The following is a 23,056-nucleotide window of genomic DNA, read 5'->3' as shown; positions in this document are numbered from 1 at the left end:
TGAAACAGCCTGTCATATAAACTTCAACATAGTACAGTTGGTAATAGAAATTTTGAAGACAGGAAGAAAGGGGTGCTAGTTTCTAGGCTTCAGGTTAAACACGGATTAATAAAATGTGCAACACTGGTAATTTCCAAGATTTTCCTGAGGAAATGTCATTCACTGCCACTTATAAACTATAGAGTCACCTGGTTGAAAGGTTTGCATTCAAGTTTTTGCTCTGCTTTCTTGGGGCATTGGTCAGTCAAACCTAAAAACTGGCTAAAAAAATGACAAACCACTAAAGCTTGGGGCTTACTAAATCATTCAATTCCTTAAAAAGCCTCCTTTATATTTTATATATTTCTAAACTCTTTTAGTAACGAACATTACTTCACATTACTTACCTGCAATCTTATCTATTTGTGAGCAGAAATAGCTCAAATTGAAGCACTTTTTAGGTCAAATCCCCAACTATTGTTATTGCTATAAGGTTTGATTGACTAATACAGAACCGTATGGTCTATCCAGACTCTTGTAAGGAAACAGAGTCTTTATTGAAGACATTTAAACAGCAAGCCAACCTTGATGAAACTCATTCATAATTATATATAACTCTCTTATAGTTTGGATGATCCCAAATATTCTGGAAGCTTAATAAGACAGCTTTTAGTCGATGGGGATTTTTGTTGTTGTTTGTTATTTTCATTTAGTAGTTCAAATTATATTAATTCACTTCTGTGGAAAGGAATCCTAAACAGGAAGAATGGGACCAGAGCACACACTTAGTTCCTAACATAAAAGTTATAAATGCTTTTGTTTTCAGGGAATGGTAAGCACCTATCAAACAAACAGGAAGTATTATTATGCATTGCAGGCAGAGAGGCTAAAGGTCTCCTGTTCGAACTTTTGGCCTTTCCAGAATCTTGATCCTGCATTATTGTGTTTAACTTGTAAGTCTTGACCAGTAGCTGACTCTGAGAAAACATTTCCTGACATCATTTTCACAGGTGATATGGGATTATTATGCTTGCCGTTTCATTTTGAGTTGAGAATGGAAAGTCCAAGAGTGGCTTCTGGTTAATACTTCATACATGGTCTTATAATTACCAGCTCAGGCTAACTCACTCACTTGACCTCTAGCACTCCAACTTCATTTTCAAACATTGGTTAAAATAATCAGTACACACACACACACACACACACACACACACACTCACTCACTCACAAACATACAAAGACATTTAAAGGGGCAAAAGATGTGCCATAATGGAACAAAAGAGAAGCAGTCTCTTTTTAATCACCTCATTCGTAATATAAAAGTGGTGAGAGAAGAGCAAAAAAGGTCAGGGTGTAATAAATATAAATTTAAATCTCTAAACCAATTTACTTTTTTTATTGTCCCAGCTTAAGCCAATAAAAGTAAACATGTATTCCACTTTGTCACACTATTATGGATTATTATTAATATCTTGTTTCCAATTTTATGCAATTTTGGTATAATCCAAATCTTTGCATTATCTTGGGCAGGGGGTTTTGCTTGAGGTAATTGACATTACACAGTCCAGAGCACAGAAAGAAGAAAACATATCTATGATCTTTACTCATTTCCAAACAGAGGGGGATAATCAGACCACTTCTTCTATTGTGTGCCCTCCCTCTTCATTCAGAGTTTCTTTTGAAGTCAGAGGCAGCTGGAGCGGCTGAGACTGAGAAATGTGGCTGGAGGAAAAGAATGAATATTATCGGGTCAGATTCTTATAACCAGGTTTTATGCCACATTAACCATCGAGCTTCCCATAAAGCAGAGCCTTTTATTATCATTTTTACCTTCTGGTTTATTCTGAGATCACTAATGCAATTTCTAATAGTATACTGGGGATTTTCTTAAGTATACTTATTTGAACTTCCTAGGGCTGGATCCACAAGCCAGCCCCTCACAAACATAAATAAATGTTTTTAGAAAAATTTGAAAACTTAGAACACACCATTTCCTTCTTATATGGAAATCTAGATGAATCAGAAACACTCGCCCAACAAACTGGCCTCCAGATTGACTACAATGTAGAGAAGTTATGAAGGGGGTAAGGGGTTACACTGGTAAAGCAGTTTTCTCTCAGCTCTCCTTTGCTTGTTACCACCCTGAAGGAGAGATCAAACATAGGATTGCATTTATGTCACTGAGCTAAATTTCAGGCTTGCTATCGCCACTTGAAAGCTTATTTCTTAGCCCCTGTTTGCTGCAAATCACAGGGAATATGAACTGATGTGAATTCATAGCAGGTAAATTTACATAAACTCACGTGATACTGGACTAAAGGTTGGTCTGTCATTTGGCTTAAGTGAACAGACAGTTGTCCAAAGACTCTCTTCAGTGTTTAAGTCTCCAACAAGAGGAAAATGATTGAAGGCAAGAACTAGAATAGAACTGACCAGACTGTCAGACTGAGGAGCTATCTAAGAACATGCCAAGTTCTTCATCAATTTATAGATAGATAGATAGATAGATAGATAGACATATATACATATCTAGAGAGAGAGAGAGAGAGAGGGAACTATGATAGGCAATGTGATCACTATTGCTGATACAAAAACAAATTATATGGCCCTTGAAAATTTTTAATTTATGTTTGGGGGAGAAGACATGTTAATAAACAATCACAAAAAATAAGACAAACATCATAGCACAGGTGAGTACTTAATGACATAAGAGCACAAAGAAAAGAGTTCTTAACTCTTCCTGGAGTTTGGAAAAAAGTTCAGAAGTTGGTCAATAACAGCTTCACAGAAAAGTTGATAAACAATCTATGTCAAAGTAGAAGCAGGTACTCACAAGCAGAAGAGGTGAGAAGAGCCATCCCAGGCAGAAGGCATAGCATGGATTCAAACCAGAGCATGCCTAATTCAGGGAATAAAAAGTTGTTCGGTCTGACTGCGGCACATGGTGTATAGGCTGTAGAGTGGGGGAAGAGTCTACTGGAATTCAGCTCAAAATTGCAGCCCAATAAACAAAACTTGTATGCCATGCTAAAGGGTTGAGACTTTATCCAGGAAACAGTGGAGAGTCACCAAAATGTTTAATCAGGGGAGTAACATGATCAGAATTGTTTCTGAAAAGATAGTCGACATCAGTACTGAAGAAGTCTTGGAAAGTAACAAGAATAGAATAATGGTCATCAGTTATAGTAAAGTTGAGCATTGAAAATGAGTAAGAGCCTCTGCTATGGTAATAAATTAAGGAGAGATCTTAGGAGGTGGCAACCTCAATCTATACAACTTTCCAAGTGCATCCTATCAAATTTGGGTCACAATGATATGGGTAAATAAAAGATTTTTCCAGTATACTTAATAGTAGAAGATAGTATTCTAAGTGAGAATTCCTAGAAATAGGGCTTGAGATTGAAATTTTTCTGAAAATGATTTATTAGGGGAGTGCTTCCAGAAGAGGAACAGGAGAATAGTATAAAAGCACTTAGCCAAGAAGGATGTGGTCTGTGCTGAAAACTAGCTCCGTCTGGTCCCTTGGAGGACTCTGGAACATAAGTTGTACCACAGGGTTAATGCCTCTCTTTCCCAGGAAGGGTTACTCTCGGCTGAGTTGGAAATGTTCCACTGAGGGCAAAGCTTCGTCAAGAGTACAGCCATGAGCTGTTAGCAGCCAAACACAGCCACTAGTGGATGGGAGAGACACCAACAACCGCCCTGCACTCCATCCCTCAGGCTGCCCAGACCCACTTGTTTCTTATATCAAGTTTGCTGCTTCCAGGCACGGCTGCTTCAAGATTCTGGTTGGCCACATTTTCTGGGCTGATGCAGAAAAGAAGAGGTAGCAGAGGCTTCGCTTCCCCTACTGCAGTTTGTTCCAAGGCTATGACGTAATCATCATCGTCCTCCTCCATCCCCTTTCTCGATACTCCTCCTTATGGGCTGGTGCTTCTGCAGGTCTACATAGATTGCCTTTAAAGGTAAAGGTAAACCAAGTCATCAGCTCTAGGTATCTGAGCTCCAGCTTACTGTGCTCTGATCAGGTTGTTGTTGCTGTACTTGCCTAATACAGTTAAACAAAGTATGGGAACACCAAAATACATCCCAACAGATCACCTGAGTGACAAACACATTGCTGCTTGCCTCTGATATGCAGCCTCACTGATGCCTCCTCATCATAATCAGGTCAGTTTCTCTGCCAATATAGTAACATTTTTTGTGGTGCCAGCTAGTCTGCTGGCACAAAGAGCCCAAAGTAATATGGCAATAGCTTTATGTTTACTGAGACTCTTGCTCTATCCCCTGGTGGGAGTTTCCCTCCACTGGGACCCAAGACCTAAGAACAAAGTTGCAGAGATGGCTCACTGGAAGTGATAGTGAGTGGGTTCATTTTATATATACCCTTTGATTCCTGGACTCATATAGTACATACATATCGGGGATAGAGCACTGTATAATATCCACTGGTTTGAAGTGTATACAAAACCTAGGGCACCTGTGTGGCTCAGTCCGTTGAGTATCTGACTCTTGATTTCAGCTCAGTTCATGATCCCAGTGTTGTGGGATCGAGACTCTCATTGGGCTCTGTGGTGAGCATGGAGCCTGCTTGGGATTCTCTTGCTCTCTCTCTCTCTCTCTCTCTCTGTCCTACTCTCGCTAGCTCATACTCTCTCTCTCTCTCTCCCTCTCTCTCTCTCTCTCAAATAAAAAAAAAGTAAAGTGTATACAAAACCCTGAAAGATGGTACTCATCCTCAAAGGAGATCATCTCTATGTTGGTCCCTTAGTGTACCAGAGTAGAATAGGGCCAATGAACCTTAGGCTCATGTGTCCACTGCCATACTCCCTTTGCCATAACGTGAGTCCCTTGGTCCAATTAACATGATGTTATACATATAGTGCACACACATGATGTTATGCAGAATGTCCAGATAGTTCCAGTCCCTGAAGACTATATATTTTTACTAAGCTGGAGAATTAAAAAACACTAAGACGACCCAAGACTGCTGTTTCTCATCCATATGAATGCAACTTCTGATCCTCCCTCCTGATGGGTATTGAAAATAACATATTTGCCAGAACAATACCCACATACCTTATATCCAGTTGATTTACCCTAGTGCATATATTACATACCACAGGGCAGTTGCAATTGAAACTACAACTTGGTTAACTTGGCAGTATTCCACTGTCATCTGCCATGATCCATCTAGTTTGTGTATCATCTAGACTGTTGAATAACATGGAGGAAGCATGGGGATCCTCATCCCTGCATTCTTTAAATCTGTGAGAATGGCACTAATCTGTGCAATTTTCCTTAGGATGTAATCATTGATTTTGATTTACTAACTTGGCAAGGAAGTTAGTTTCAAGGACTTCCACATGGCTGTTGCTAATGCAATAGCCGACTGAGAAAACAATGGTACAATTCTACCACCTTCTAATAGATCCATTCAATTATACATTCAAGGACTAGGTAAATGACCACTGGTGAGCATGTAGATCCAAGAGACCCACCATGAAATGAACCTGGGTCAGGACTCTATTTATTTCCCAAAATTTATATATCCCCACTTTAACAGGGATCCATTAGGTGCTCATACCTGTATCTATCTGATAGTCCCAGACAGATCTGGATATCCCTTTTCCCCTAGTGTACAGTGTCCTGAGTAAATAGCTCTTGTCCTTTGGGGGAAGGACTAGGGAGTCATACTTCCCATAATGTTGCAGTTCCTTTCACATGGGACCCAGACTTTCCTTCAGTCAGTGGGTTCTAGGTCTGAGAATTGGCTCAGGTCTGAAGACAGAGCAAGAGATTAAGATTTTCATTCAGTGGCCTGATCTCAGCCTTTTGCTCATCTATTTTTTTTTAACTCTCTTGATTATATATACAAATAATACCCTGATTGTCTGCTCATCTCTCTTTCATAAGGTAACCATTTGCACAGGTACTTTGGAACATCCTCCACCCTCACCCAGAGGACAGCCATTCCAGCCTTGCTTCCCTTTGTGGTGATTGCACCCACTTTGCTTCTGATAGTCAGTGTTGCCCTGTAATCTGGAACCTACCATCCCCATTGCTATTCAACGGACTCCAGTCCTATAACATCATCTCCAACTATCCCTGGTCTAAAAAGAACTATATTTTTCTGGTGTTGGAATCCCCTTCATCAGCAGATTCTTCACCATGTTAATAAACAGACTGTTCTGCAAGCCCTCCTGAGGAACATAGTCAAATATGGATTTTTCAGTCTTACTTAATGGACCCATTTTTCATCTCTATTTCTTAACTGTTTTTTCCTTCCTCCACTATCTATTACTACTACAGTGCTGGGATCTCTAATTTGTTTCATGTGAACCATCACTTTTTCCAAAAAACCAAGAGCTATCCCAGTCTTATATTAGACATATCATCCAGGACCTTGCTATGGTGTTAAATTTTGTGTCACAACACAGTAACCCCGTATCTGTGAACAGTTCATACGCTTATATTCTGCCCATGTTGATCCAGCTCCTTCTGAGTCCCCTCCTAGGCATATATGTCAGCCAATGCCTGGCACTTCCTTGGTATATAGCTCCTCTCCTCCCTTAGTAGGTCATTACTTTCCTAGTTGAGAGATGTTGACATGCAACCCTGCGATGGAAAGTACAGACAGATCCTGAAGATTGCTTGGTAAGGAGCCTGCCTCATCTGAGACTTCATTATAGCCTTCAACACAGAGGATCTCTTTTCCAACAAGACAGAAAGATCTTACTAGCCACTGAGACAGACCAAAAGTGTTCAGAAGAACATATAGATTTAGGGTTTTCAATGACCCAAAGACCCTTATCTCAAACTTCAAGATGTTACTCCTTTTCTTTCAGGGCTCTGACTTTGGCCTAAAAGACTTGTCTCTTTAAATGCTTCTAATGAATCTTTCTGATTCCCACAGTTTGCTTTAAAGTCTGAATAACAGATCTGAGCCCATATGGCAGATAGAGTCTTAGATGGCTCCTAATGAGCCCTGTCTCCTGGAATTTACGCCATTGTATAATCTACTCCCTTGAGTATAGCCTGGCCTTCAGATTTGCTTTTAGCCAACAGAATATGGCAAAGGTGATGGGATGTCACTTCCTTGATTAGGCTACATAAGATTGTCACTTTCTTCTTGCTAGCAGAATCCCTCTCTTGATGGCTTTGATGAATTAATAGGACATATTAGAGAGGCCCATGTGCAAGGAACTAAGGATGGCCTTCAGCCAACAGCTCACAAGGAAATGAATCTTGTCAATAATCACAGGAGCTTGCCAGTAGATGTTTTCCCAGTCAAGCCTTCAGGTGAGACTGTGCCCCAAATAACACATTGATCGTAGCCTTCTAAAAGACCCTATAGCAGAGGACCCAGTAAGCCATCCCTCAACTCCTGACCCATAGAAACAGGGAAATAATCAGGGTGTGTTGTTTTAAGCTGTTAAATTTGTGCTAATTTGTTACACAGTAGTAATAACAAATAGCATGTCTTTTTCTCTCTTCAGTGCATGAATGGTACTCACAGTCACCCAAATGCACAGTCCTTACAGTTTCAATTTCTTTATACCTCACAAAACAAAGACCTTAAACTAACTACAGCTTTCCCTTCTACCTCTGTCTCAATCCAACTTACCACCATGGATGAAAATTTTAGCCTGGAGTTAGCAAGATTTTTCTAAAAAGGAACTGCTAATAAATATTTTAGGTTTTACAGGCCACATAGTGTCTGTCTCAAAACTCAGCTCTATCTGACAATACATATACTAATGATACAATACAATACTAATGAATGTGTTCCAATAAAACTTTATTTACAAAAAGCAGTGAGCTGTGTTTAGCCCAAAGATTATAGTTTGCTGACCTCTGATCTTAATCACACTACTACAGAATGTCAGGGACTGACAATATTGTACCTACCACCAGCGACACAGAGGACTCACTGCCATCTTCCTCCAGGATTCTGTCTTAGACTCTGCCTTTTGGGACTGTTCTAATACAATCCATCTTGGCTTCAGTTCTCTAAAAGCAAAATTGAAGAAAAAGATTATTATAAAAGGGATTTATTGAGGTAGTGCTCTTAGGAGAAGTCAACGGGAGGAGAAAAAGGAGGGCAAGGGAAAAAGCCAAGTAAGGATGTGTGCTCAGCTGAAAACTGTGAGAACCTCGTCCTCTGGAGCACCAGAGTTCAATCCATCCTTCAATCCACCTTTTATACTCCACATATATCAGTTAATCATTGGCTGCTGGCTGCCCCCATGGGGGTACATTCCAAGCAAGGCAGCTTCCTTCTCAGAAGATAAAGGCAGCTGTGAGCCTTCAGTAACCACCCCTTACAACAGCTGGAGAATGGGTATTTCTCTATTCCTCCTGTGGGGCAACTTTTACCCCAGTCAAACTCTTCTTAATAGCTGTGAAACATTTTCATTAATTTCTACATGCAAACAGGATGGTTGAAATAGAAAGAATATTTTACAATGCTTAAAGGGATGCAAACCCTTTCTGTTAGTTTTTGTTATATATTCTATAGGTGTTGCTGATTATCACTTTCCTTGGCCTTCTGTCATACTACAACCAACATAGTCAACGTGGATAAAATTGAAATGATGGTTTGGGGAGCAATTAAGGAAAACATGGGCAGTACCAAGATGCAAAACAAATTGCTCAAAGTTCTCATATCATCCTGTGTTCGCTTTCACGTAGCATAATGGCAATCACCATGGAGACCAGCTGCTTCAGTTTCTCTCCCACTCCATCCCATACTAGCTGTGTGAGCTTGAACAAGTTACCTAAATTTTCCTGCCTCCACTTTCGATCTGTAAAATGGTGCTAATACCACTACCTAGCACATATGGTCATTGTAGGGGAATAACTGAACTATTACATGCAGTGTTTACAACAGTACTTGGTACGTAGTACACACTCAGTAAATGTTAGCTTTACTATTATTATTGGTGGTGTTATATTGATTGTGACCACTAACTTACCTATTGTTATATTCACCTAACTTTTGCAGTGTATCTCTAATTTCACTGTGTGTTTTGGGCCCTATTTCTTTTCCCTGCACTTCAGAATGCTAGAAAATAGATTAGTCTGCTCTCAAGCAAAAATCCAAGTCTCTTTTTTTTAAACCCTAAGGGAATTCTGCAAAGAGCCATATTCTTGAGTCCCTTTTGTGGAGAAAGAGTCGGAAGTGTCCCTATGCTTCTAAACGAAAAGCAAGAAAAAAATTTTTTTTTTCTCTTTCCACATCTGAGATAATTATCCTTTAGTAATAAAACTTCAAGAGCCTCCAATTTGGGGAAGGTAAAATTATGCCTTCGTTTCCCAGTCTTCATCGTCTGTCTGGCATTTCTACTTCTCTTCATCTTTATAAATCAGTACCTCTCTTCATCTTCATAAAGCACTGCTCAATAAACAAGAAAATAGGAACCAAGCAACAGGGAGATTTGGAAGAAAGATCACAATTATTTGACGAGTGAAACATCTGGAAAGGGATCATGGCCTCATTATCTTTCAAAAATAGTTAATGAAACTCTTCTTTTCATTCACTGATGAATTGTAAATGGAAGTACTTCATCAAACATTAACTAAGAAAATGTACGCCAATGCTGTGGATAAGTCGTCATTCTGCTCCATAAATATTTATTCTGAAGATAGTTTTTAAACCAACCAGCTTCCTTTTTATAAGGAAAATTTAAGTTGGTGTATTTATTTTAGGTTATATTGCAGAACTTTTCAACAGTTGGGATTCTTAAAAACATTTGTTCAGTTCCTTTTCCGATTTAAAATTAGTGGCTTAAATAGAATGAATCATAATGTAGTAGGAATTCACTTATCAGGTGAAAGACTGGTCTCACCTATTAAGGGGTCTTGCCGTTTCCTTGGCAATGTAAAAGTCTGTCTTAAAAAATTAGAAATCTTTTTGAAATCCTGCTCTTCAGAAGGAAAATATTTAAAATCAATAAGCTATTGGACAGCAAACAACTTTTGAAGGATAACTAAGCTAAAGAACTAAATTATTTCAACTCAAACATGATTATGCCTTTCTGGTTTAAAAACTCCTTTTCATGAGGACTTAAGTATAATATAATAAGGAACAACTGGTGTCATGTGAGCCAACAAATGCATTAAACATCAACACACTGCATTGTGTCTATTTGATTCAATCACCAAACACTTATTGAGCACCGCCTAAATGCCAGGGACTGTGACAGGTGCTAACGATGCAAAAATGAAACGGTGGTTACTGCCTTCAGGGAATTCATAGTCTAATGCAGGCGACAGCCACTGTGCCAACTACCTATAATCCAGTATGACAAGTGCTGTACTAGCAGCATCAGCTAAGTATTATGGGAGTAGGGGAAAAAGTGACTGTCCAAATGTGGTTTAAAATTGGGAAATGCAATAAGAACCTTTTAAGAACCAAAGATCACCAAAAAAAAAAAAAAAAAAAAAGTGGCCAGTACATGAATGAAGATTAGCAAAAGGCTTCCTGGGAACAAATAGAGAGGAAAATACTTAACTGTAACCTCCCAGGAAAAGCAAGAGAGTAAAATCGTTTAAAGAGCCACAAGATTGCGAGCACTGTCCCTATTTTAACATCTCAGGAATTTTTTGATGGGAACTCAATTGTGACTCTAATGACAGACCTCATTCTGTGCAATAGTATCCCTGTAACTCTGAATGTGCTAAATTTCACTGAAATCATTAGCAATTACAAAAGATCATTATTTCAACATGGCAGAGTCAACCACATGCTAAAACTAAACTTGCACTGGGGTCTATTCAGTTCTGGAGTAAATGTGGTCACAATCGATTAATATCTAAGAAAATTATGGTGTGACAAAAAGTGAAATGCTCGGCTCTTCATTCAGTTAATAAAACTCATTTAGTCGGCAAGATATAATTACACGAACCTGCAATGTGAATGTATTGCTTTGGCATTTACTTTCATATCTTTTTAGGCTGTTAAATATATTGCCAACCACAGTTCTTTATCTGACTTATCTTTCCCCCATTTTGCTTCCAGAATGCATAGGTTTTACTTTTTTTTTTCTAGACAGGTTTCTGAGTAAGGAGGTTAAAGTGTATGAAGCGAAAAAAAGCATTTTTTTTTCCTGAAAAATTTCCCACACATTTTATTTGGGAGGTATCACACAAGGTTGAATAGTCTTTAATTCTCTGCTCAATGTTCAACTTGCTTTTTTGGTTGGTAAGAGGACACTATCATGTAAAACTTCAGCTCCTTAAACTTTCCTTCTGTCTGTCTTCGAACTGTCTGGCTTGGGTCAGCAAGATTTTTTTTTTTTTATCTTTTTGAATATTTGAATAATGTGATCAACTTTTAAAAGCACTCTACAAAATAAAGATTTAAAGTCGGTCCCTGCCCTGTGAATTTATAATAGAATGAAAAGGCACCTTCCAAACAAAGAAAAGATGGAAAGATATTCTTCCCTAGAAAAGTAAGTGACAATAGGGAAAAGCCAGTCGTCTCTTTTTTAATCCTTTGTCTTTGACATCTGTCATTTTGGGGAGAGGGTTATGTGGGTGTTGGGTGGTATTACAGTAGCAGTTGAAAAGTTCTCTTCACCTCGTGGTGCGAATTCTTTACCCTTTGTCAATAACTTCCTATCTTACATTATTAATTTCAGATATTTTTCTCTTTAGCTCACAGCTAGAGAATTTTATTTGCAAATATTTTATGCCCTTGAATTAAAGTTTGTAAAACACAATAGCAGCAACAATAATAACAATTAAAATGTATGAATTTATTAGTGTTGCACAATTTTCAAAGCATATATATACACATATATATGTGTATGTATATGTATATATATACATATACATGTATGTATATATATACACATATATATGTATGTATATATATTCATTTGATCCTCACAGTAACTGTGTGGATAGGTAAGGCAGGTATATTGTTTTTCTTTTACATGTGAGAAACTTCAATACTTTGACTGGGTTCCCTCAGAAGCGTATTCTAACACAAGGCACAGTAATTCCCCCTTATCTGCAGAGGATACGTCCCAAGATCCCCAGTGGATGCCCAAAACCATTGTAGTACCAAACCCTACAGAGACTTTTTTCCTGTACCACACACCTATGATAAAGTTTAACTTATGAATTAGGCACAGCAAGAGATTAACAACAATAACTGATAATAAAATAGAACAATCAAAACAAGATGCTGTAATGAAGGTTCTGTGAATGTGGTCTCTCTCTCTCAAAATACTGTGTTATATTGTATTCACCCTTTTTCTTGTGGAGCTGTGAGATAAAACGCTTCCATGATGACATGAAGTGAAATGAATGACGTAGGCATGGTGACAAAGGGCTAGGCTACTGCTGACCTTCCGACAACACCTCAAAAGGAGCATGTCTGCTGCCAGATTGCCATTGACTGCAGGCAACTGAAACCATGGAAAGTGAAACCCAGATAAAGAGAGACTATTGAAATTTATTCGGGAGCCGATCCCAGGAAACAATGGCAAGGCGCGAGAAATGAGACAGGGAGTGGAAAAAAGGCAGTAAAAAGTGCATTTTCGAGGCAGTTCCAATTTGGCAACTGGAGCTCAATCCTGCTGGGGTCCCCTAAAAGATGGTGTAGGACACAACTTGGTATCAGCCCAGCCAAGGGGCAAACAAGCTGGTGTATTTATCTACCAACTCCCCATTCATCTTTGGTTGAAATTGGCCACCAAAGAAAACAATTCTAGGGCATTTCTGGCTTGCTTTATTTGCAAAGTGAGCTTATTCTCAGAGAAAAAAAAAAAAAAAAAAAAAGCCCTCAGCCCCAGAGTCACTGGTGTCAGTCTTCAGGTGTGGAGGTGGATGCTGAGTGAATGTAGGTAGGGCCAGATGAAGTCGGCTGACCAGCCTCAGCAATGGTGGGACTCATCAATCCAAAGTCACACATCTAATGTAGGCAAGGCCAGGAAGCGAGCGGGTAGGTACCCTGATACAGTAAAATAGATGGCATTCCTTGTGCTCAAAGCGTACATTCGGAGAGAGAAGAGAGAATATATGAAACCATGGAAAAGTATTCTTTGAAAAGGTCTTACAGTAATTGGAGATGTATTTGCCCTGTACATATAGTAAAATTATTCAAAACCTGCAGCTTTTATAGAATGCAAAGAAATATCAATCCACGATCCTTTATACAACAAACATGCTAATATCCTGCCAAAATACATCGCCAAGGCTTTCAGTCCAGTTGAGGCATATTGCCAAGGACAGTGGAACAATTTTAGTATTTACAAGCACCATAATATATTTAAAGGACATGTATATTGCAGAAAATTATGACAAACATCATGTAGACAAGTCATGGCCAACGCGTACGTGCCACCACTTGATAGCCTCTTCGCACCAGCATCACTCACTCTCTGGTAGTAGTGGGTGTTCACAGTTGTGAAATATTTGCATACAGATGTGAAGGTATTCTTGCAGCTTACTCAATAAACCAGAATGGGGCTTTATGCACCCCTGAGTTTTCAATTAATGTTGTTGACAGAATGAATGGCTATTTATGCCAACCAGCCTTTCATGTTCATTCATGGTATACAATACCTAAGTCTTAAAGACCTCATCTAAATGCCTCCCCTCTTAGGAGGGTGCTTATAGATTCCATTGTATATATATGGGGTAGCATAAGGTTCAATGATTCTATGTAATCAGCAGAGTGAAACTTACATTTTAGCAAAGCCTCCTGAAGCCTTTGTTCTGCAATGGGGCATTATCCTACAACTTCTACAATAAGTCGAATGTCTGTACAAAGATCTTAGACAACCAATGTCTGAACTTAACTTTCCCAAATATCTATATCTATATCTATCTATCTATCGATCGATCTATCTCTATCTCTATAGAGATATCTCTATAGAGATAGAGATAGATCGATCGATCGATAGATCCCATCCTCACCATATATCCTAACACTCAAACACTTGGGAAAAAGATACCTACACAGGAAAATTGTTTTCATGGTAAACCCCTAGTACACTCATCTCTCTGACTGTGTGAATAGCACATAGTTGGAACCCAATAAATGCTTGATGAACTTAATCAAGAAGCAAGTTGCAAAACTATCAGCCTTGGCCACCGTATGATCTAAGTTTTCTGTAACATCATATTAGTTTCTGAACCATGAAAGGTAAAGGCAAGGACCCTCCTTTACCTTAGCCACCCCCAAAATCTTTTCAAGCAGGGAAAGAAATATGGAAATGTTATCTCAGATAGGTGTTCATGGTAGATGAGTGGAATACCACCATTCTTTTTTTTTTTTTAGTATTTTTTAAAGTTTATTTATTTATTTTGAGAGAGAGGGAGAGAATGAGCAGGAAAGGGAGAGAGGGAGAGTGAGAATCTGAAGCAGGCTCTATGCTGTCACAGAGCCTGATGCAAGGCTTGATCTCACAAAACATGAGATCATAACCTGAGCTGAAATCAAGAGTCGGACGCTTAACCGAGTAAGCCACTCAGGTGCCCCAGAATACCACTTTTCTACTTGGATTAGGGATGGAGAATTCCATTGGGTGTAGTCATCATTCATTTTAATTAAAATCAGAACAGTAATTTTTCCTTCTATACAGTTTTTTTAAGAACTTTCACAAATATATGAGGTCTTTTTCCTTGCACATCAGCCCTATGAAGTGACTGAGGATTACTCTCTATTTTTCAGATGAGAAAACTGAGTCATTAAGGTTAAGTGATGGTCCCAAATTTATATATTTAAACGGGAAAAAAACCAGACTTCCATGCAGGTGACCTCAGAAACTGGGATACTGATGCAAGCTTATCATACATAATCTAACATAGCACATTTTAGAGGTTCAAACTATGTTTCCTAAGTTTTAAGATGCCACATAAAAAAAATGCAGACATGTTTATTTACTTCTGCAAAGCAAATTAAATGTGTAGTCCATGCATTATTGATGTCTATTATTTTAATTCCTAAGAAGTATGTGTATCAAATTGCCTTTAAAAGAGAAACTATTAAAACAACTTGTATTTACATGCCTTATTAGTTTACGCTCAAGTATTTATTTTACTGCTAACTTTAGGACAGTGATATGACATGACACTATTTTCAAAATATGAGGTGTTGTTCCTGGAGCACAGATCAGTGCTTGCACACCAAGGGTGTCCAGGCTGGGCTGAGAAGATACCAAGGTTAGAGGCTCCTCATTAAGGGTTCATGTGCAACAAGCAAAGAAGTCAGGCTAAATGGTCACCAAAGGCCTGAACTGTCAACTAACCTCAAAAGATTTTTTTTAGTTTTTACAACCTTTTCCCAACAGTTCTAGAAAAACCTCAGTCGTCCTAACCCATATGTAACTTTTTTCTTTTCAAGTAACGTTCATGTTCTCCTGAAATTTTTCTCCTGTTCTATGTCCAGCACAGACAACTAGGGACAGACAGGCCCAGCATAGACCCCCCAGGCCTCTTAGAGCTAATTTAGGGCAAAGGCAGACAGATGCCTCAGGCAAATATTCAGAGGACTCTCAGGAACTCCAACAGCAGGGGAAATCACTGCCTGATTTCCAGTTATACACTATGACTATCAGAATTTTAAGTCTGAAAGAGAATTTAGAGATTATTTAAAATGATACACTCATTGACTAGATTAGGAAGTTCTCTGAGAACTTCTATGCCTCACCCAAGTCAACGGCAAAGCTAGAGATAAAATACATCACTCAGAGTGAAATAAAATACATTTATTTGTTTCAAAACATGAACTATAATCAAGGCAGACTAGGGGTGAAGCTCGTGGGCCAGAGTGAAGAGGACAAGATTTCCAAGTAAATCTTGATTTACTTAGAAGCCTTGAGACGGAATAGAACCAGTCAGTTTGGCCTCCCTGCCTAAATAATGAGGTTAATATTTATTTCTGAAAAGGCTTAGATCTATCATCGAAAGCCTTAAATCATATCCATTCAATGCCAGGCTTAAGCATTATAGTAATGAAAAGGAACAGCCAGTCTGAAACACAGAGGCTGATGATAGATGCTAAAATAATGAGTATGCTACCACCCTGTGCATAGGTGATCATCGGTGAGGGAAGGGCCTGACTAACAACTGCTTTCTCCTTGGTGCAGTGTAGAGTTGAGCTGGATGATTTATAAACCTCAACACATTGAAGACCAAAAAAATAAATCATTAAGGAGCATAGCTCGTGATTCAACTTGCTTTTTTTTTCCCTAACATGGGTAATAAATCGTGTGGGCGTTAATAATTTATAGGAGATGTTGTTATAATGTGAGAATATTAACTTTGGCGAGTCTTTTAATTTGCTTGTGATGTCAACAGTGTGCTGAAGTGTTTCTTCTACGGGACAGCAATGCCACTGGTGCACGATTGTATTTTGACACTTCAGTCAGAGGCTCCTGGGGACTAGATGAGACAGTTCACTTTAGCACTGAGCTTATCAATTTGGTGCACGTCCCTCAGGAATTACATGCCACAAAGAGAATTAAACAGAATGGTTTGAAAGCACTTAGAATCATAACACACTCACATACAACCCTTTTTCCCCCTGTTCTTTTGGAAGCATAACCTAACAAAGGCCATTTTATTTCCGCCCGGGACTACCCTTTGGGTTTGCAAGAAAAAAAAAATAGATAAAAGAGAAAATTTAAAAACTGACAGATTACAACACCAGGAAAGCCACTAAAATATTCTAGATTCATCTGGGAATGTAGTAGATCCCTTGCCAGTTAATAATGTACTTCACAGATTCCATCAGATGTTTTCTCATCATTCCACAACTGTGTGACGATAGTGACCCTCTCCTACTTCAGAAATCATTCCTCACTGTGCTGCCTGTGTTTTCAGTCTGTAAGGAAAGAGCTATGCAACCATTTAGTGAACATGAGAGCCAGAAAAGCATACACACAGAGGAAAAAGGAAACAGAAGGAGAGAAAAAGGAAGAGGAAACAGTTCAAGAGATAATGTGTGAGGAAAGAGTGTCTGGATGACAGGACTGAAGAAGCAGAGAGCATCATCAAGTTTCCATTCCCAAATTCTAACTTCAATCTAGAAGCCATGCTATGTAAATAAACACCTACATCTTTTCATGTTTCAAATCAACATCTCCCAATATATAGGTTTGAAAAACTGAAAATGAAGTGACCAACACAGAAGGAAACCAGCTGAATGACAGAGCATAGGAAGCCTTGGTGGTGAAGTGAAGAAGGCTAGTGTTACAATATCATCACATGATGGTGGGAAGTTAATGAATGAATGGAAAAATGAACCAAATCAATGAATTAGAGCTAGGTCTCTCTCATTCTTGTGTTTCTAATAGCTATTCCTATGTCTTTGAGTTTTCATTAGAATATATTTCCTTTGACCTGAAATACAGTTTCTCTCTTTTAATAAACCTGAACCTAAGCTGAATTTAGGCCTTTCTCTCATAACCCAAACCCAAGAAATGCTCACCAATCTCAGTTGGCTATTTATTCTTTGAGCTAGCACTTTGTTCTGCTTCTAATACAGGTTCTAACTCAAGGTTTTGTTCTCTTCAAAGATAGTGTGTGTGTGTGTGTGTGTGTGTGTGTGTGTGTGTGTGTGTGTGTAATGATATGTGCATTACTACATGTTTACTTGTTCTCCAGAAAATGCAGATGTGTTATCTATGCAATAAAGCCCTTTCATAAATCAACCTATAATAACAATGCCAATGCCCAGTCTGACCCACAGGATACCATTCATTTCTGACATATTAAAAGGAACTTAGAAATTACAAGCTTTTAAAACTGTTTTCTTGTATTTGACAGGCCTAGCCCTTAATCAATCCCTGACATTCTGAAGAATGCTAACATGTGGACTATTACATGGTAACCTGTGCTATAGAGAGAAAACGAAAGATACTCAGGAAGAAAGAACAGTTGGGGAAAATAGTTTACAATTACCAACATTTGACTACAAGTGCAGTATTTTTTATACCCAACAAAAGAAGGTGGGGAAGCAAAAGCTATTTTATTGAAGGCTAGTCCTATTCCTTCACTTTTCTTAAAGGCAGTCTGGCTTATTTATTAAAGTCTAAATAAATTAAGCAGTTTGGTTAGTGCTACGGTTTTTTTAATTTTGTTTAAGGAACATTTTTTAAAGATTTTTAAGTGATCTCTATACCCAATGTGGGGCTCGAACTCACAACTCTGAGATCAAGAGTTGCATGCTGAACCAACTGAGCCAGCGAGGCCCCCCAAGGAACATCTTTTTGCTGATTAATCTTACATAGAGCCCAATATTTTACATGAAGTGTGGAGGTGCTACTTTGGTTGAAATAGAGGAAATCTAGAGCTCTCTGTCCTTGACTTCCTGTGGGCCGGGCTCTCCATAGACTCCTGGAGTGCAACGAGGTATAGCTTGAAAACCCTCAGGTTAGAGCATAGCACAAAGGCAAGTACAAGTTGCATTCCAATCAGAATCAAATAGTGAAGGTCAAAGCAGATTGTCAGAGCACCAGGCAAGAATGCCAACTGCAAGCAACCACCTCACACTGTTCCCGTTTTCATGACCAAGTACTAGGAACTGAGGAGCCATCAAGCCCAGGACTGTGGGTTTGGGAATAAAAAACACCCACTGCTAAAACTGGAACAGTCTTGGGCAAATCAAGACAGTTTATCCCCCTAATGAGGGGACCCTCCGTGACAGCCCAGGTAACCAGTCTACTCTTGTCTTCTGATGTTGAGAGGGTAGAAACAGCAACATCTTCCCCCAGAAAACATAGCCCGTTAGGAGTCAGCTGAGCTATATGCGGTTGGTATTGGAGAGCTCTAGGTTTTTGACGGAGAAAGGCATGGGGGAAACAATGAGAAAGTACCCCTGTTATAAACCACAACAAGAAGGCAGGTATACAAATACATACCCATACACTGAGAAAGATTTAATGTGTTTATTCTTATCACCAATTGATAACAATTGGTAATGAGTAATAAGTAAATGTGTTGTAATGCACATACCACCCCACACCACACACGCGCGTGCACACACACATACACACACACCCCAAAGACCAGTTGGAGGTCTTTTCACTCCAAATTTAGTGCTCACTGTCCTACTAACCACATAACCTGGGGATATGATTTAGGGTCACTGATGAGGACAGCGTAGGGGCAGCAATTCCCTCAGATGCTATAATGTCTGCCATCCAAGGTCAACACAAAGAGCCTTTCCCCAAGCTGCAAATCCTTTTGTATCAGCCCTGCCTGTGGAGATTGGGCTCGGTTAATTACAAGGCTGAATTCTAAATGTGCTTGGTGTTTGTCAAGTCAGGAAGAGAGAAAACTATCCTGTCTGTGATTTATGTGTGCCCAATGACAAACTAGATTATTCAAGTGAGAAGAGCAGATGGCCCCAAAACAAGACAGTTATGGCCCACAATTATAATAATTATAGCACCCAGTGGATCTCCAGGATATCAGGAGAGCAAGGAATCTAACAGTCACCCCAAAGACACTTAAAGGAAAAGGAGTTTAAACTAAACCCCAACTAATAAAACATGTCGAGACCCTTCTTCAACAAGATGAAAAGGTTTATTTCCTCATAGTAGAAGACAGCACCACAGGGAGACTGTGTCGTGAGTAGACCATGGCCCCAGGCAGGACTTGCAGTTTCTCTGGGAATGTCATCAGCTACTTCTGTGAACATCAACTTTGTGAGCAAGGACATTGCACTGATTTAGGTTATCTTGGGAGAAACCTAACTTCTCAAGGGCTGATTTACATCAGTCATTTTTGTCCCTTATTTCCAATGCCGACAGTCTGGTTCTATTGTCTGTGACGATTAGATTTTGCAGTCTTGAAAATAGCCATGCAAATTACCAAAGTGTTTTCCATTTGAGACCTTATACGTATTTGAATAAAATCAACTTGAAGCTGTTAAGTGGAATTAAATAAAATAGGCTAAATCTGATGACTGAAATTTTAAAACTTCTGTAAGAGACTCCCCCTATCCCAACCAACCCTTTTATTAATGGCCAATTGTAAATGACTTTCGCAAATGGAAACACCATTTGTCACTTTTTTTAACAAGTACTGCACTGTACTGTCTCAACTCCCCCCACTCAATTTAAGCATCAAGATTTATAGCTCATCGTGAGCTCCTCTATCTCTCTGTTCCTTCTTTGTACCTCTCCAAATGCTCAAGCAGCTTTTTTTAGAATAGAGTGAAGATAGTTTGTACTATGCTCATGCAGAGCATTCTGAGACTTGACTTTCAAAAATTTGTATTCTCCCCCAAAATATAGTTTGTGCTCCTTCTCTCTGGCCCCAGCATCATCCATATTCTATAGGAGCCTACTCTTTCTTTCAACTTTCCCACTTTATGTATCCTTGGTTTTGTTTTCAGTTTTTCACTACTATACAACCTTTCTGTATGTATAATCTTGATTGGCTGGTAAAGATTTATTTGCCACATAGCAACCAGTTACAGTAAGATTTCCAAACTATTTCATTTCACTTGATTGTTTTTCAAGGTGCGACCAAATTTTGGTCATCAGCAAATTGCTTTAGTATTTATTTTATCTGGATAGAGGAGAATTTTATCAAAGATTACAGACTTATGACACAATGTATGTATAGACCAATGAACACAGTAGACTACCAAGAAATGACTCCTATATGCATAAATTCACACACACACACACACACACACACACACACACACCCCTGAGGCTCCGGTGTAGCCTATATTAATCAAATATCTGTTTGCTTTTGTTTGGTTAATTTATTTATACCTGGAACTCAAGAATTTGGGTATGAACCTAATTTTTTTCCTCTCTCTGCCTATGTCTTTATTTTTACTTTTCTTTATTTCTTCCTGCCTTTCTCTTTCTTTTCATCCCTCTCTATACACCCTACCATAGCCATGGAAACACACATGCAAATGAATGTCTCAAGAAAAATAACTTGTGTGTGTGTGTGTGTGTGTGTGTGTGTGTGTGTAAGCTAGATCTTTCATCTGTCTATTCATTCTGTAGCTTTCACATAAGTATTTGACCTGTACAATCATGTGACTAGAAAATTGCAAAGCAAACTCTTGTACATTTCAATGAAGCAAACATCTTAAACAATAAAATGCCTTTCAATCATCTGTAGACTTTATAACCAAAAGCAATGCTTTCATGAAGTGAATAAATTTCTACAAACTTGCAAACCTCAAAATTACTTCAAAAAGTTCATCTCTTAAGTTTTTAATTTCTAATTTCTATCATTCTTAAACTTAACTTTTCTTTGAATTCTGGTTAAATTACCCTGGAGCCAATCCCAGGAATATATCTTTCTCTGTTAGTATGTATATGAACATGGAATTAATATTTATGCTGATGTAAGTCTCCCCAAATGTAATTTTGAATATCAAAATGTAGGTTATATTCTAGTTAAACCAAAACTGTCTAGTTAACCAATTTATTAAGCATCTATTTTCTGCCAGACAATTCATTAGGCTCTGGGGACTAACTAGTGAATGAGATATATGTGGTCCCTAAAATTCTGGAGTTTATAAATGGATAAATGGAGTTTATAAATGGTAAATTGTATAGAGGATGAAGGGATAAGGGTTGTTACAATGGAGACACCTGCCCAGAATCTTCTAGACTAGGTGGCTGGCTCAGGAAAGACTTGTCAAAGGAAATGTCATCTAAACTGTGGACTGAAGGATGAATGGTAATTAGTGAGGCCAACATGAGACCAAAGAGCTCCAAGTTGAAAGAAGAGCACATATGAAGTTCAGGGGCTATGAAAGAACACTTTCTCTGTTATCGTTTTACCTTTGCACACATTCATATGTCTCTTGTGTTATTCAAACATTTAATGATGAAGTTATATGCATTTTGAAGTATTTATATTTTAGGAATCTCTCCCAAAATATATTTGCTTAATTCTCTGACATGACTTGATGTTTAGTTAACTAAAGATAATAAAGGAAGGAAAACAGTCATCTCTTTTTTGGTACTTACTGAGTTTAGAAATGTTAATTCAAATGTTTTTGTTGCAATATTATGGAAAAGAAAAAATCCATTAAAAGTAGCTTTTCTTTTCCTCTCTCTCAATCCCTAGAGTTTATTCTCAAGGGCATTCTCAAGGCCATAAACTCATGAACCCCACTAAAGTGAAACACCTTCATAATATTTCTCCCAGGGCCAAGAAAAGGAAGCACTGAGCATGTGTGAGCATTAGACTGATCTTTAAAAGGATGTAGTAAGTGGGTTTCACTGTACTGGCAACTCTCACGGGTTCATTTTTTCTGCTACACTGGGTAGCACGTTCATATCCGATTTTCAGTGCATGATTGCTCCTAGTTATCTCTCAGTATTCCTGCTTCAGGAGGGTTCAGCCATGCAACCCATCTTCCTTTCTCTGGGTGAAGGGTGGGTCAGAGGGTAGAAGTAGACTGAGAATTGTTTCCCTGGCTGCTTCAGAACCCAGTTGCAGGTGCCCTCCACGCATGAGGCACATGGGAAGGAAAGGTTAGACCCTTGCCCCAGAACTAGCTTCACAACATAATGAAAGCATGGGTATTTTCTTTGCCAATTTCCTATCCACAACCTTTATGTTTTTCTAAAGCCTTTTTTAGAATTTGTTAATAAATGCCACAGAGAAAAAAGACCCCCATGTTCAAATAAGTTTGGGAAATACTGGGCAAAACAAAGTTAACAAGGTGTTTTGATCTCTGTGTGTGTGTGTGTGTGTGTGTGTCCCCTAAAATGCCTTTCAGAGCCTTTAATATGCTCCTGTGCACTGTGGATATTTGAAGGAGAGATTTATGTAGTCCTTATCAATCTTGTTTAACTACTAACTGTGCTTTTCCTCATTGCAACTCATAGGGCCCGTTTTCCAACACATGCTGGAAAGCATAGCCCTACTACTTTTGTCCATTGCCTAGTTAAGACTAAGGACTCTTTTGTCCCCTCCATACATCTAGTCTTCATTCTTCTCCCCAGTTTTCCTTACCCCTGTTTCTCTGTTCAATTCTTTTTACCCTTCCTATTCCCTCTCCTTTATTCGATTTTTTGAAATTTAAAATAGCTACTGAGTGACTGAAATAGTGCCTCCTAGATCCCAG

The 23,056-nt window shown here is 38.7% G+C and overlaps 1 protein-coding gene and 1 long non-coding RNA gene across 9 annotated transcripts in view; one reads left to right on the top strand and one right to left on the bottom strand.

Moving 5' to 3' along the window:
- Positions 1-8,031, bottom strand: part of LOC131504496 (uncharacterized) — a 51,366-nt gene extending 43,335 nt beyond the window's left edge. The window contains exons 1-2 of the long non-coding RNA XR_009258024.1: positions 7,891-8,031; positions 1,584-1,701 (exon numbers count right to left, since the gene is read on the bottom strand). This is a non-coding gene — a long non-coding RNA (uncharacterized LOC131504496). The remainder of the gene's footprint in view (positions 1-1,583; positions 1,702-7,890) is intronic.
- ADGRL2 (adhesion G protein-coupled receptor L2) overlaps positions 1-23,056 on the top strand; it is a 624,153-nt gene that overhangs the window by 249,151 nt on the left and 351,946 nt on the right. The window lies entirely within an intron of this gene.

This window comes from Neofelis nebulosa, chromosome 2 (genome assembly GCF_028018385.1).
Source record: "Neofelis nebulosa isolate mNeoNeb1 chromosome 2, mNeoNeb1.pri, whole genome shotgun sequence".
Lineage (NCBI taxonomy): Eukaryota > Metazoa > Chordata > Mammalia > Carnivora > Felidae > Neofelis > Neofelis nebulosa.
Note: the sequence above shows the minus strand (reverse complement) of the source record. Positions and strands in the feature narration are given on the sequence as shown.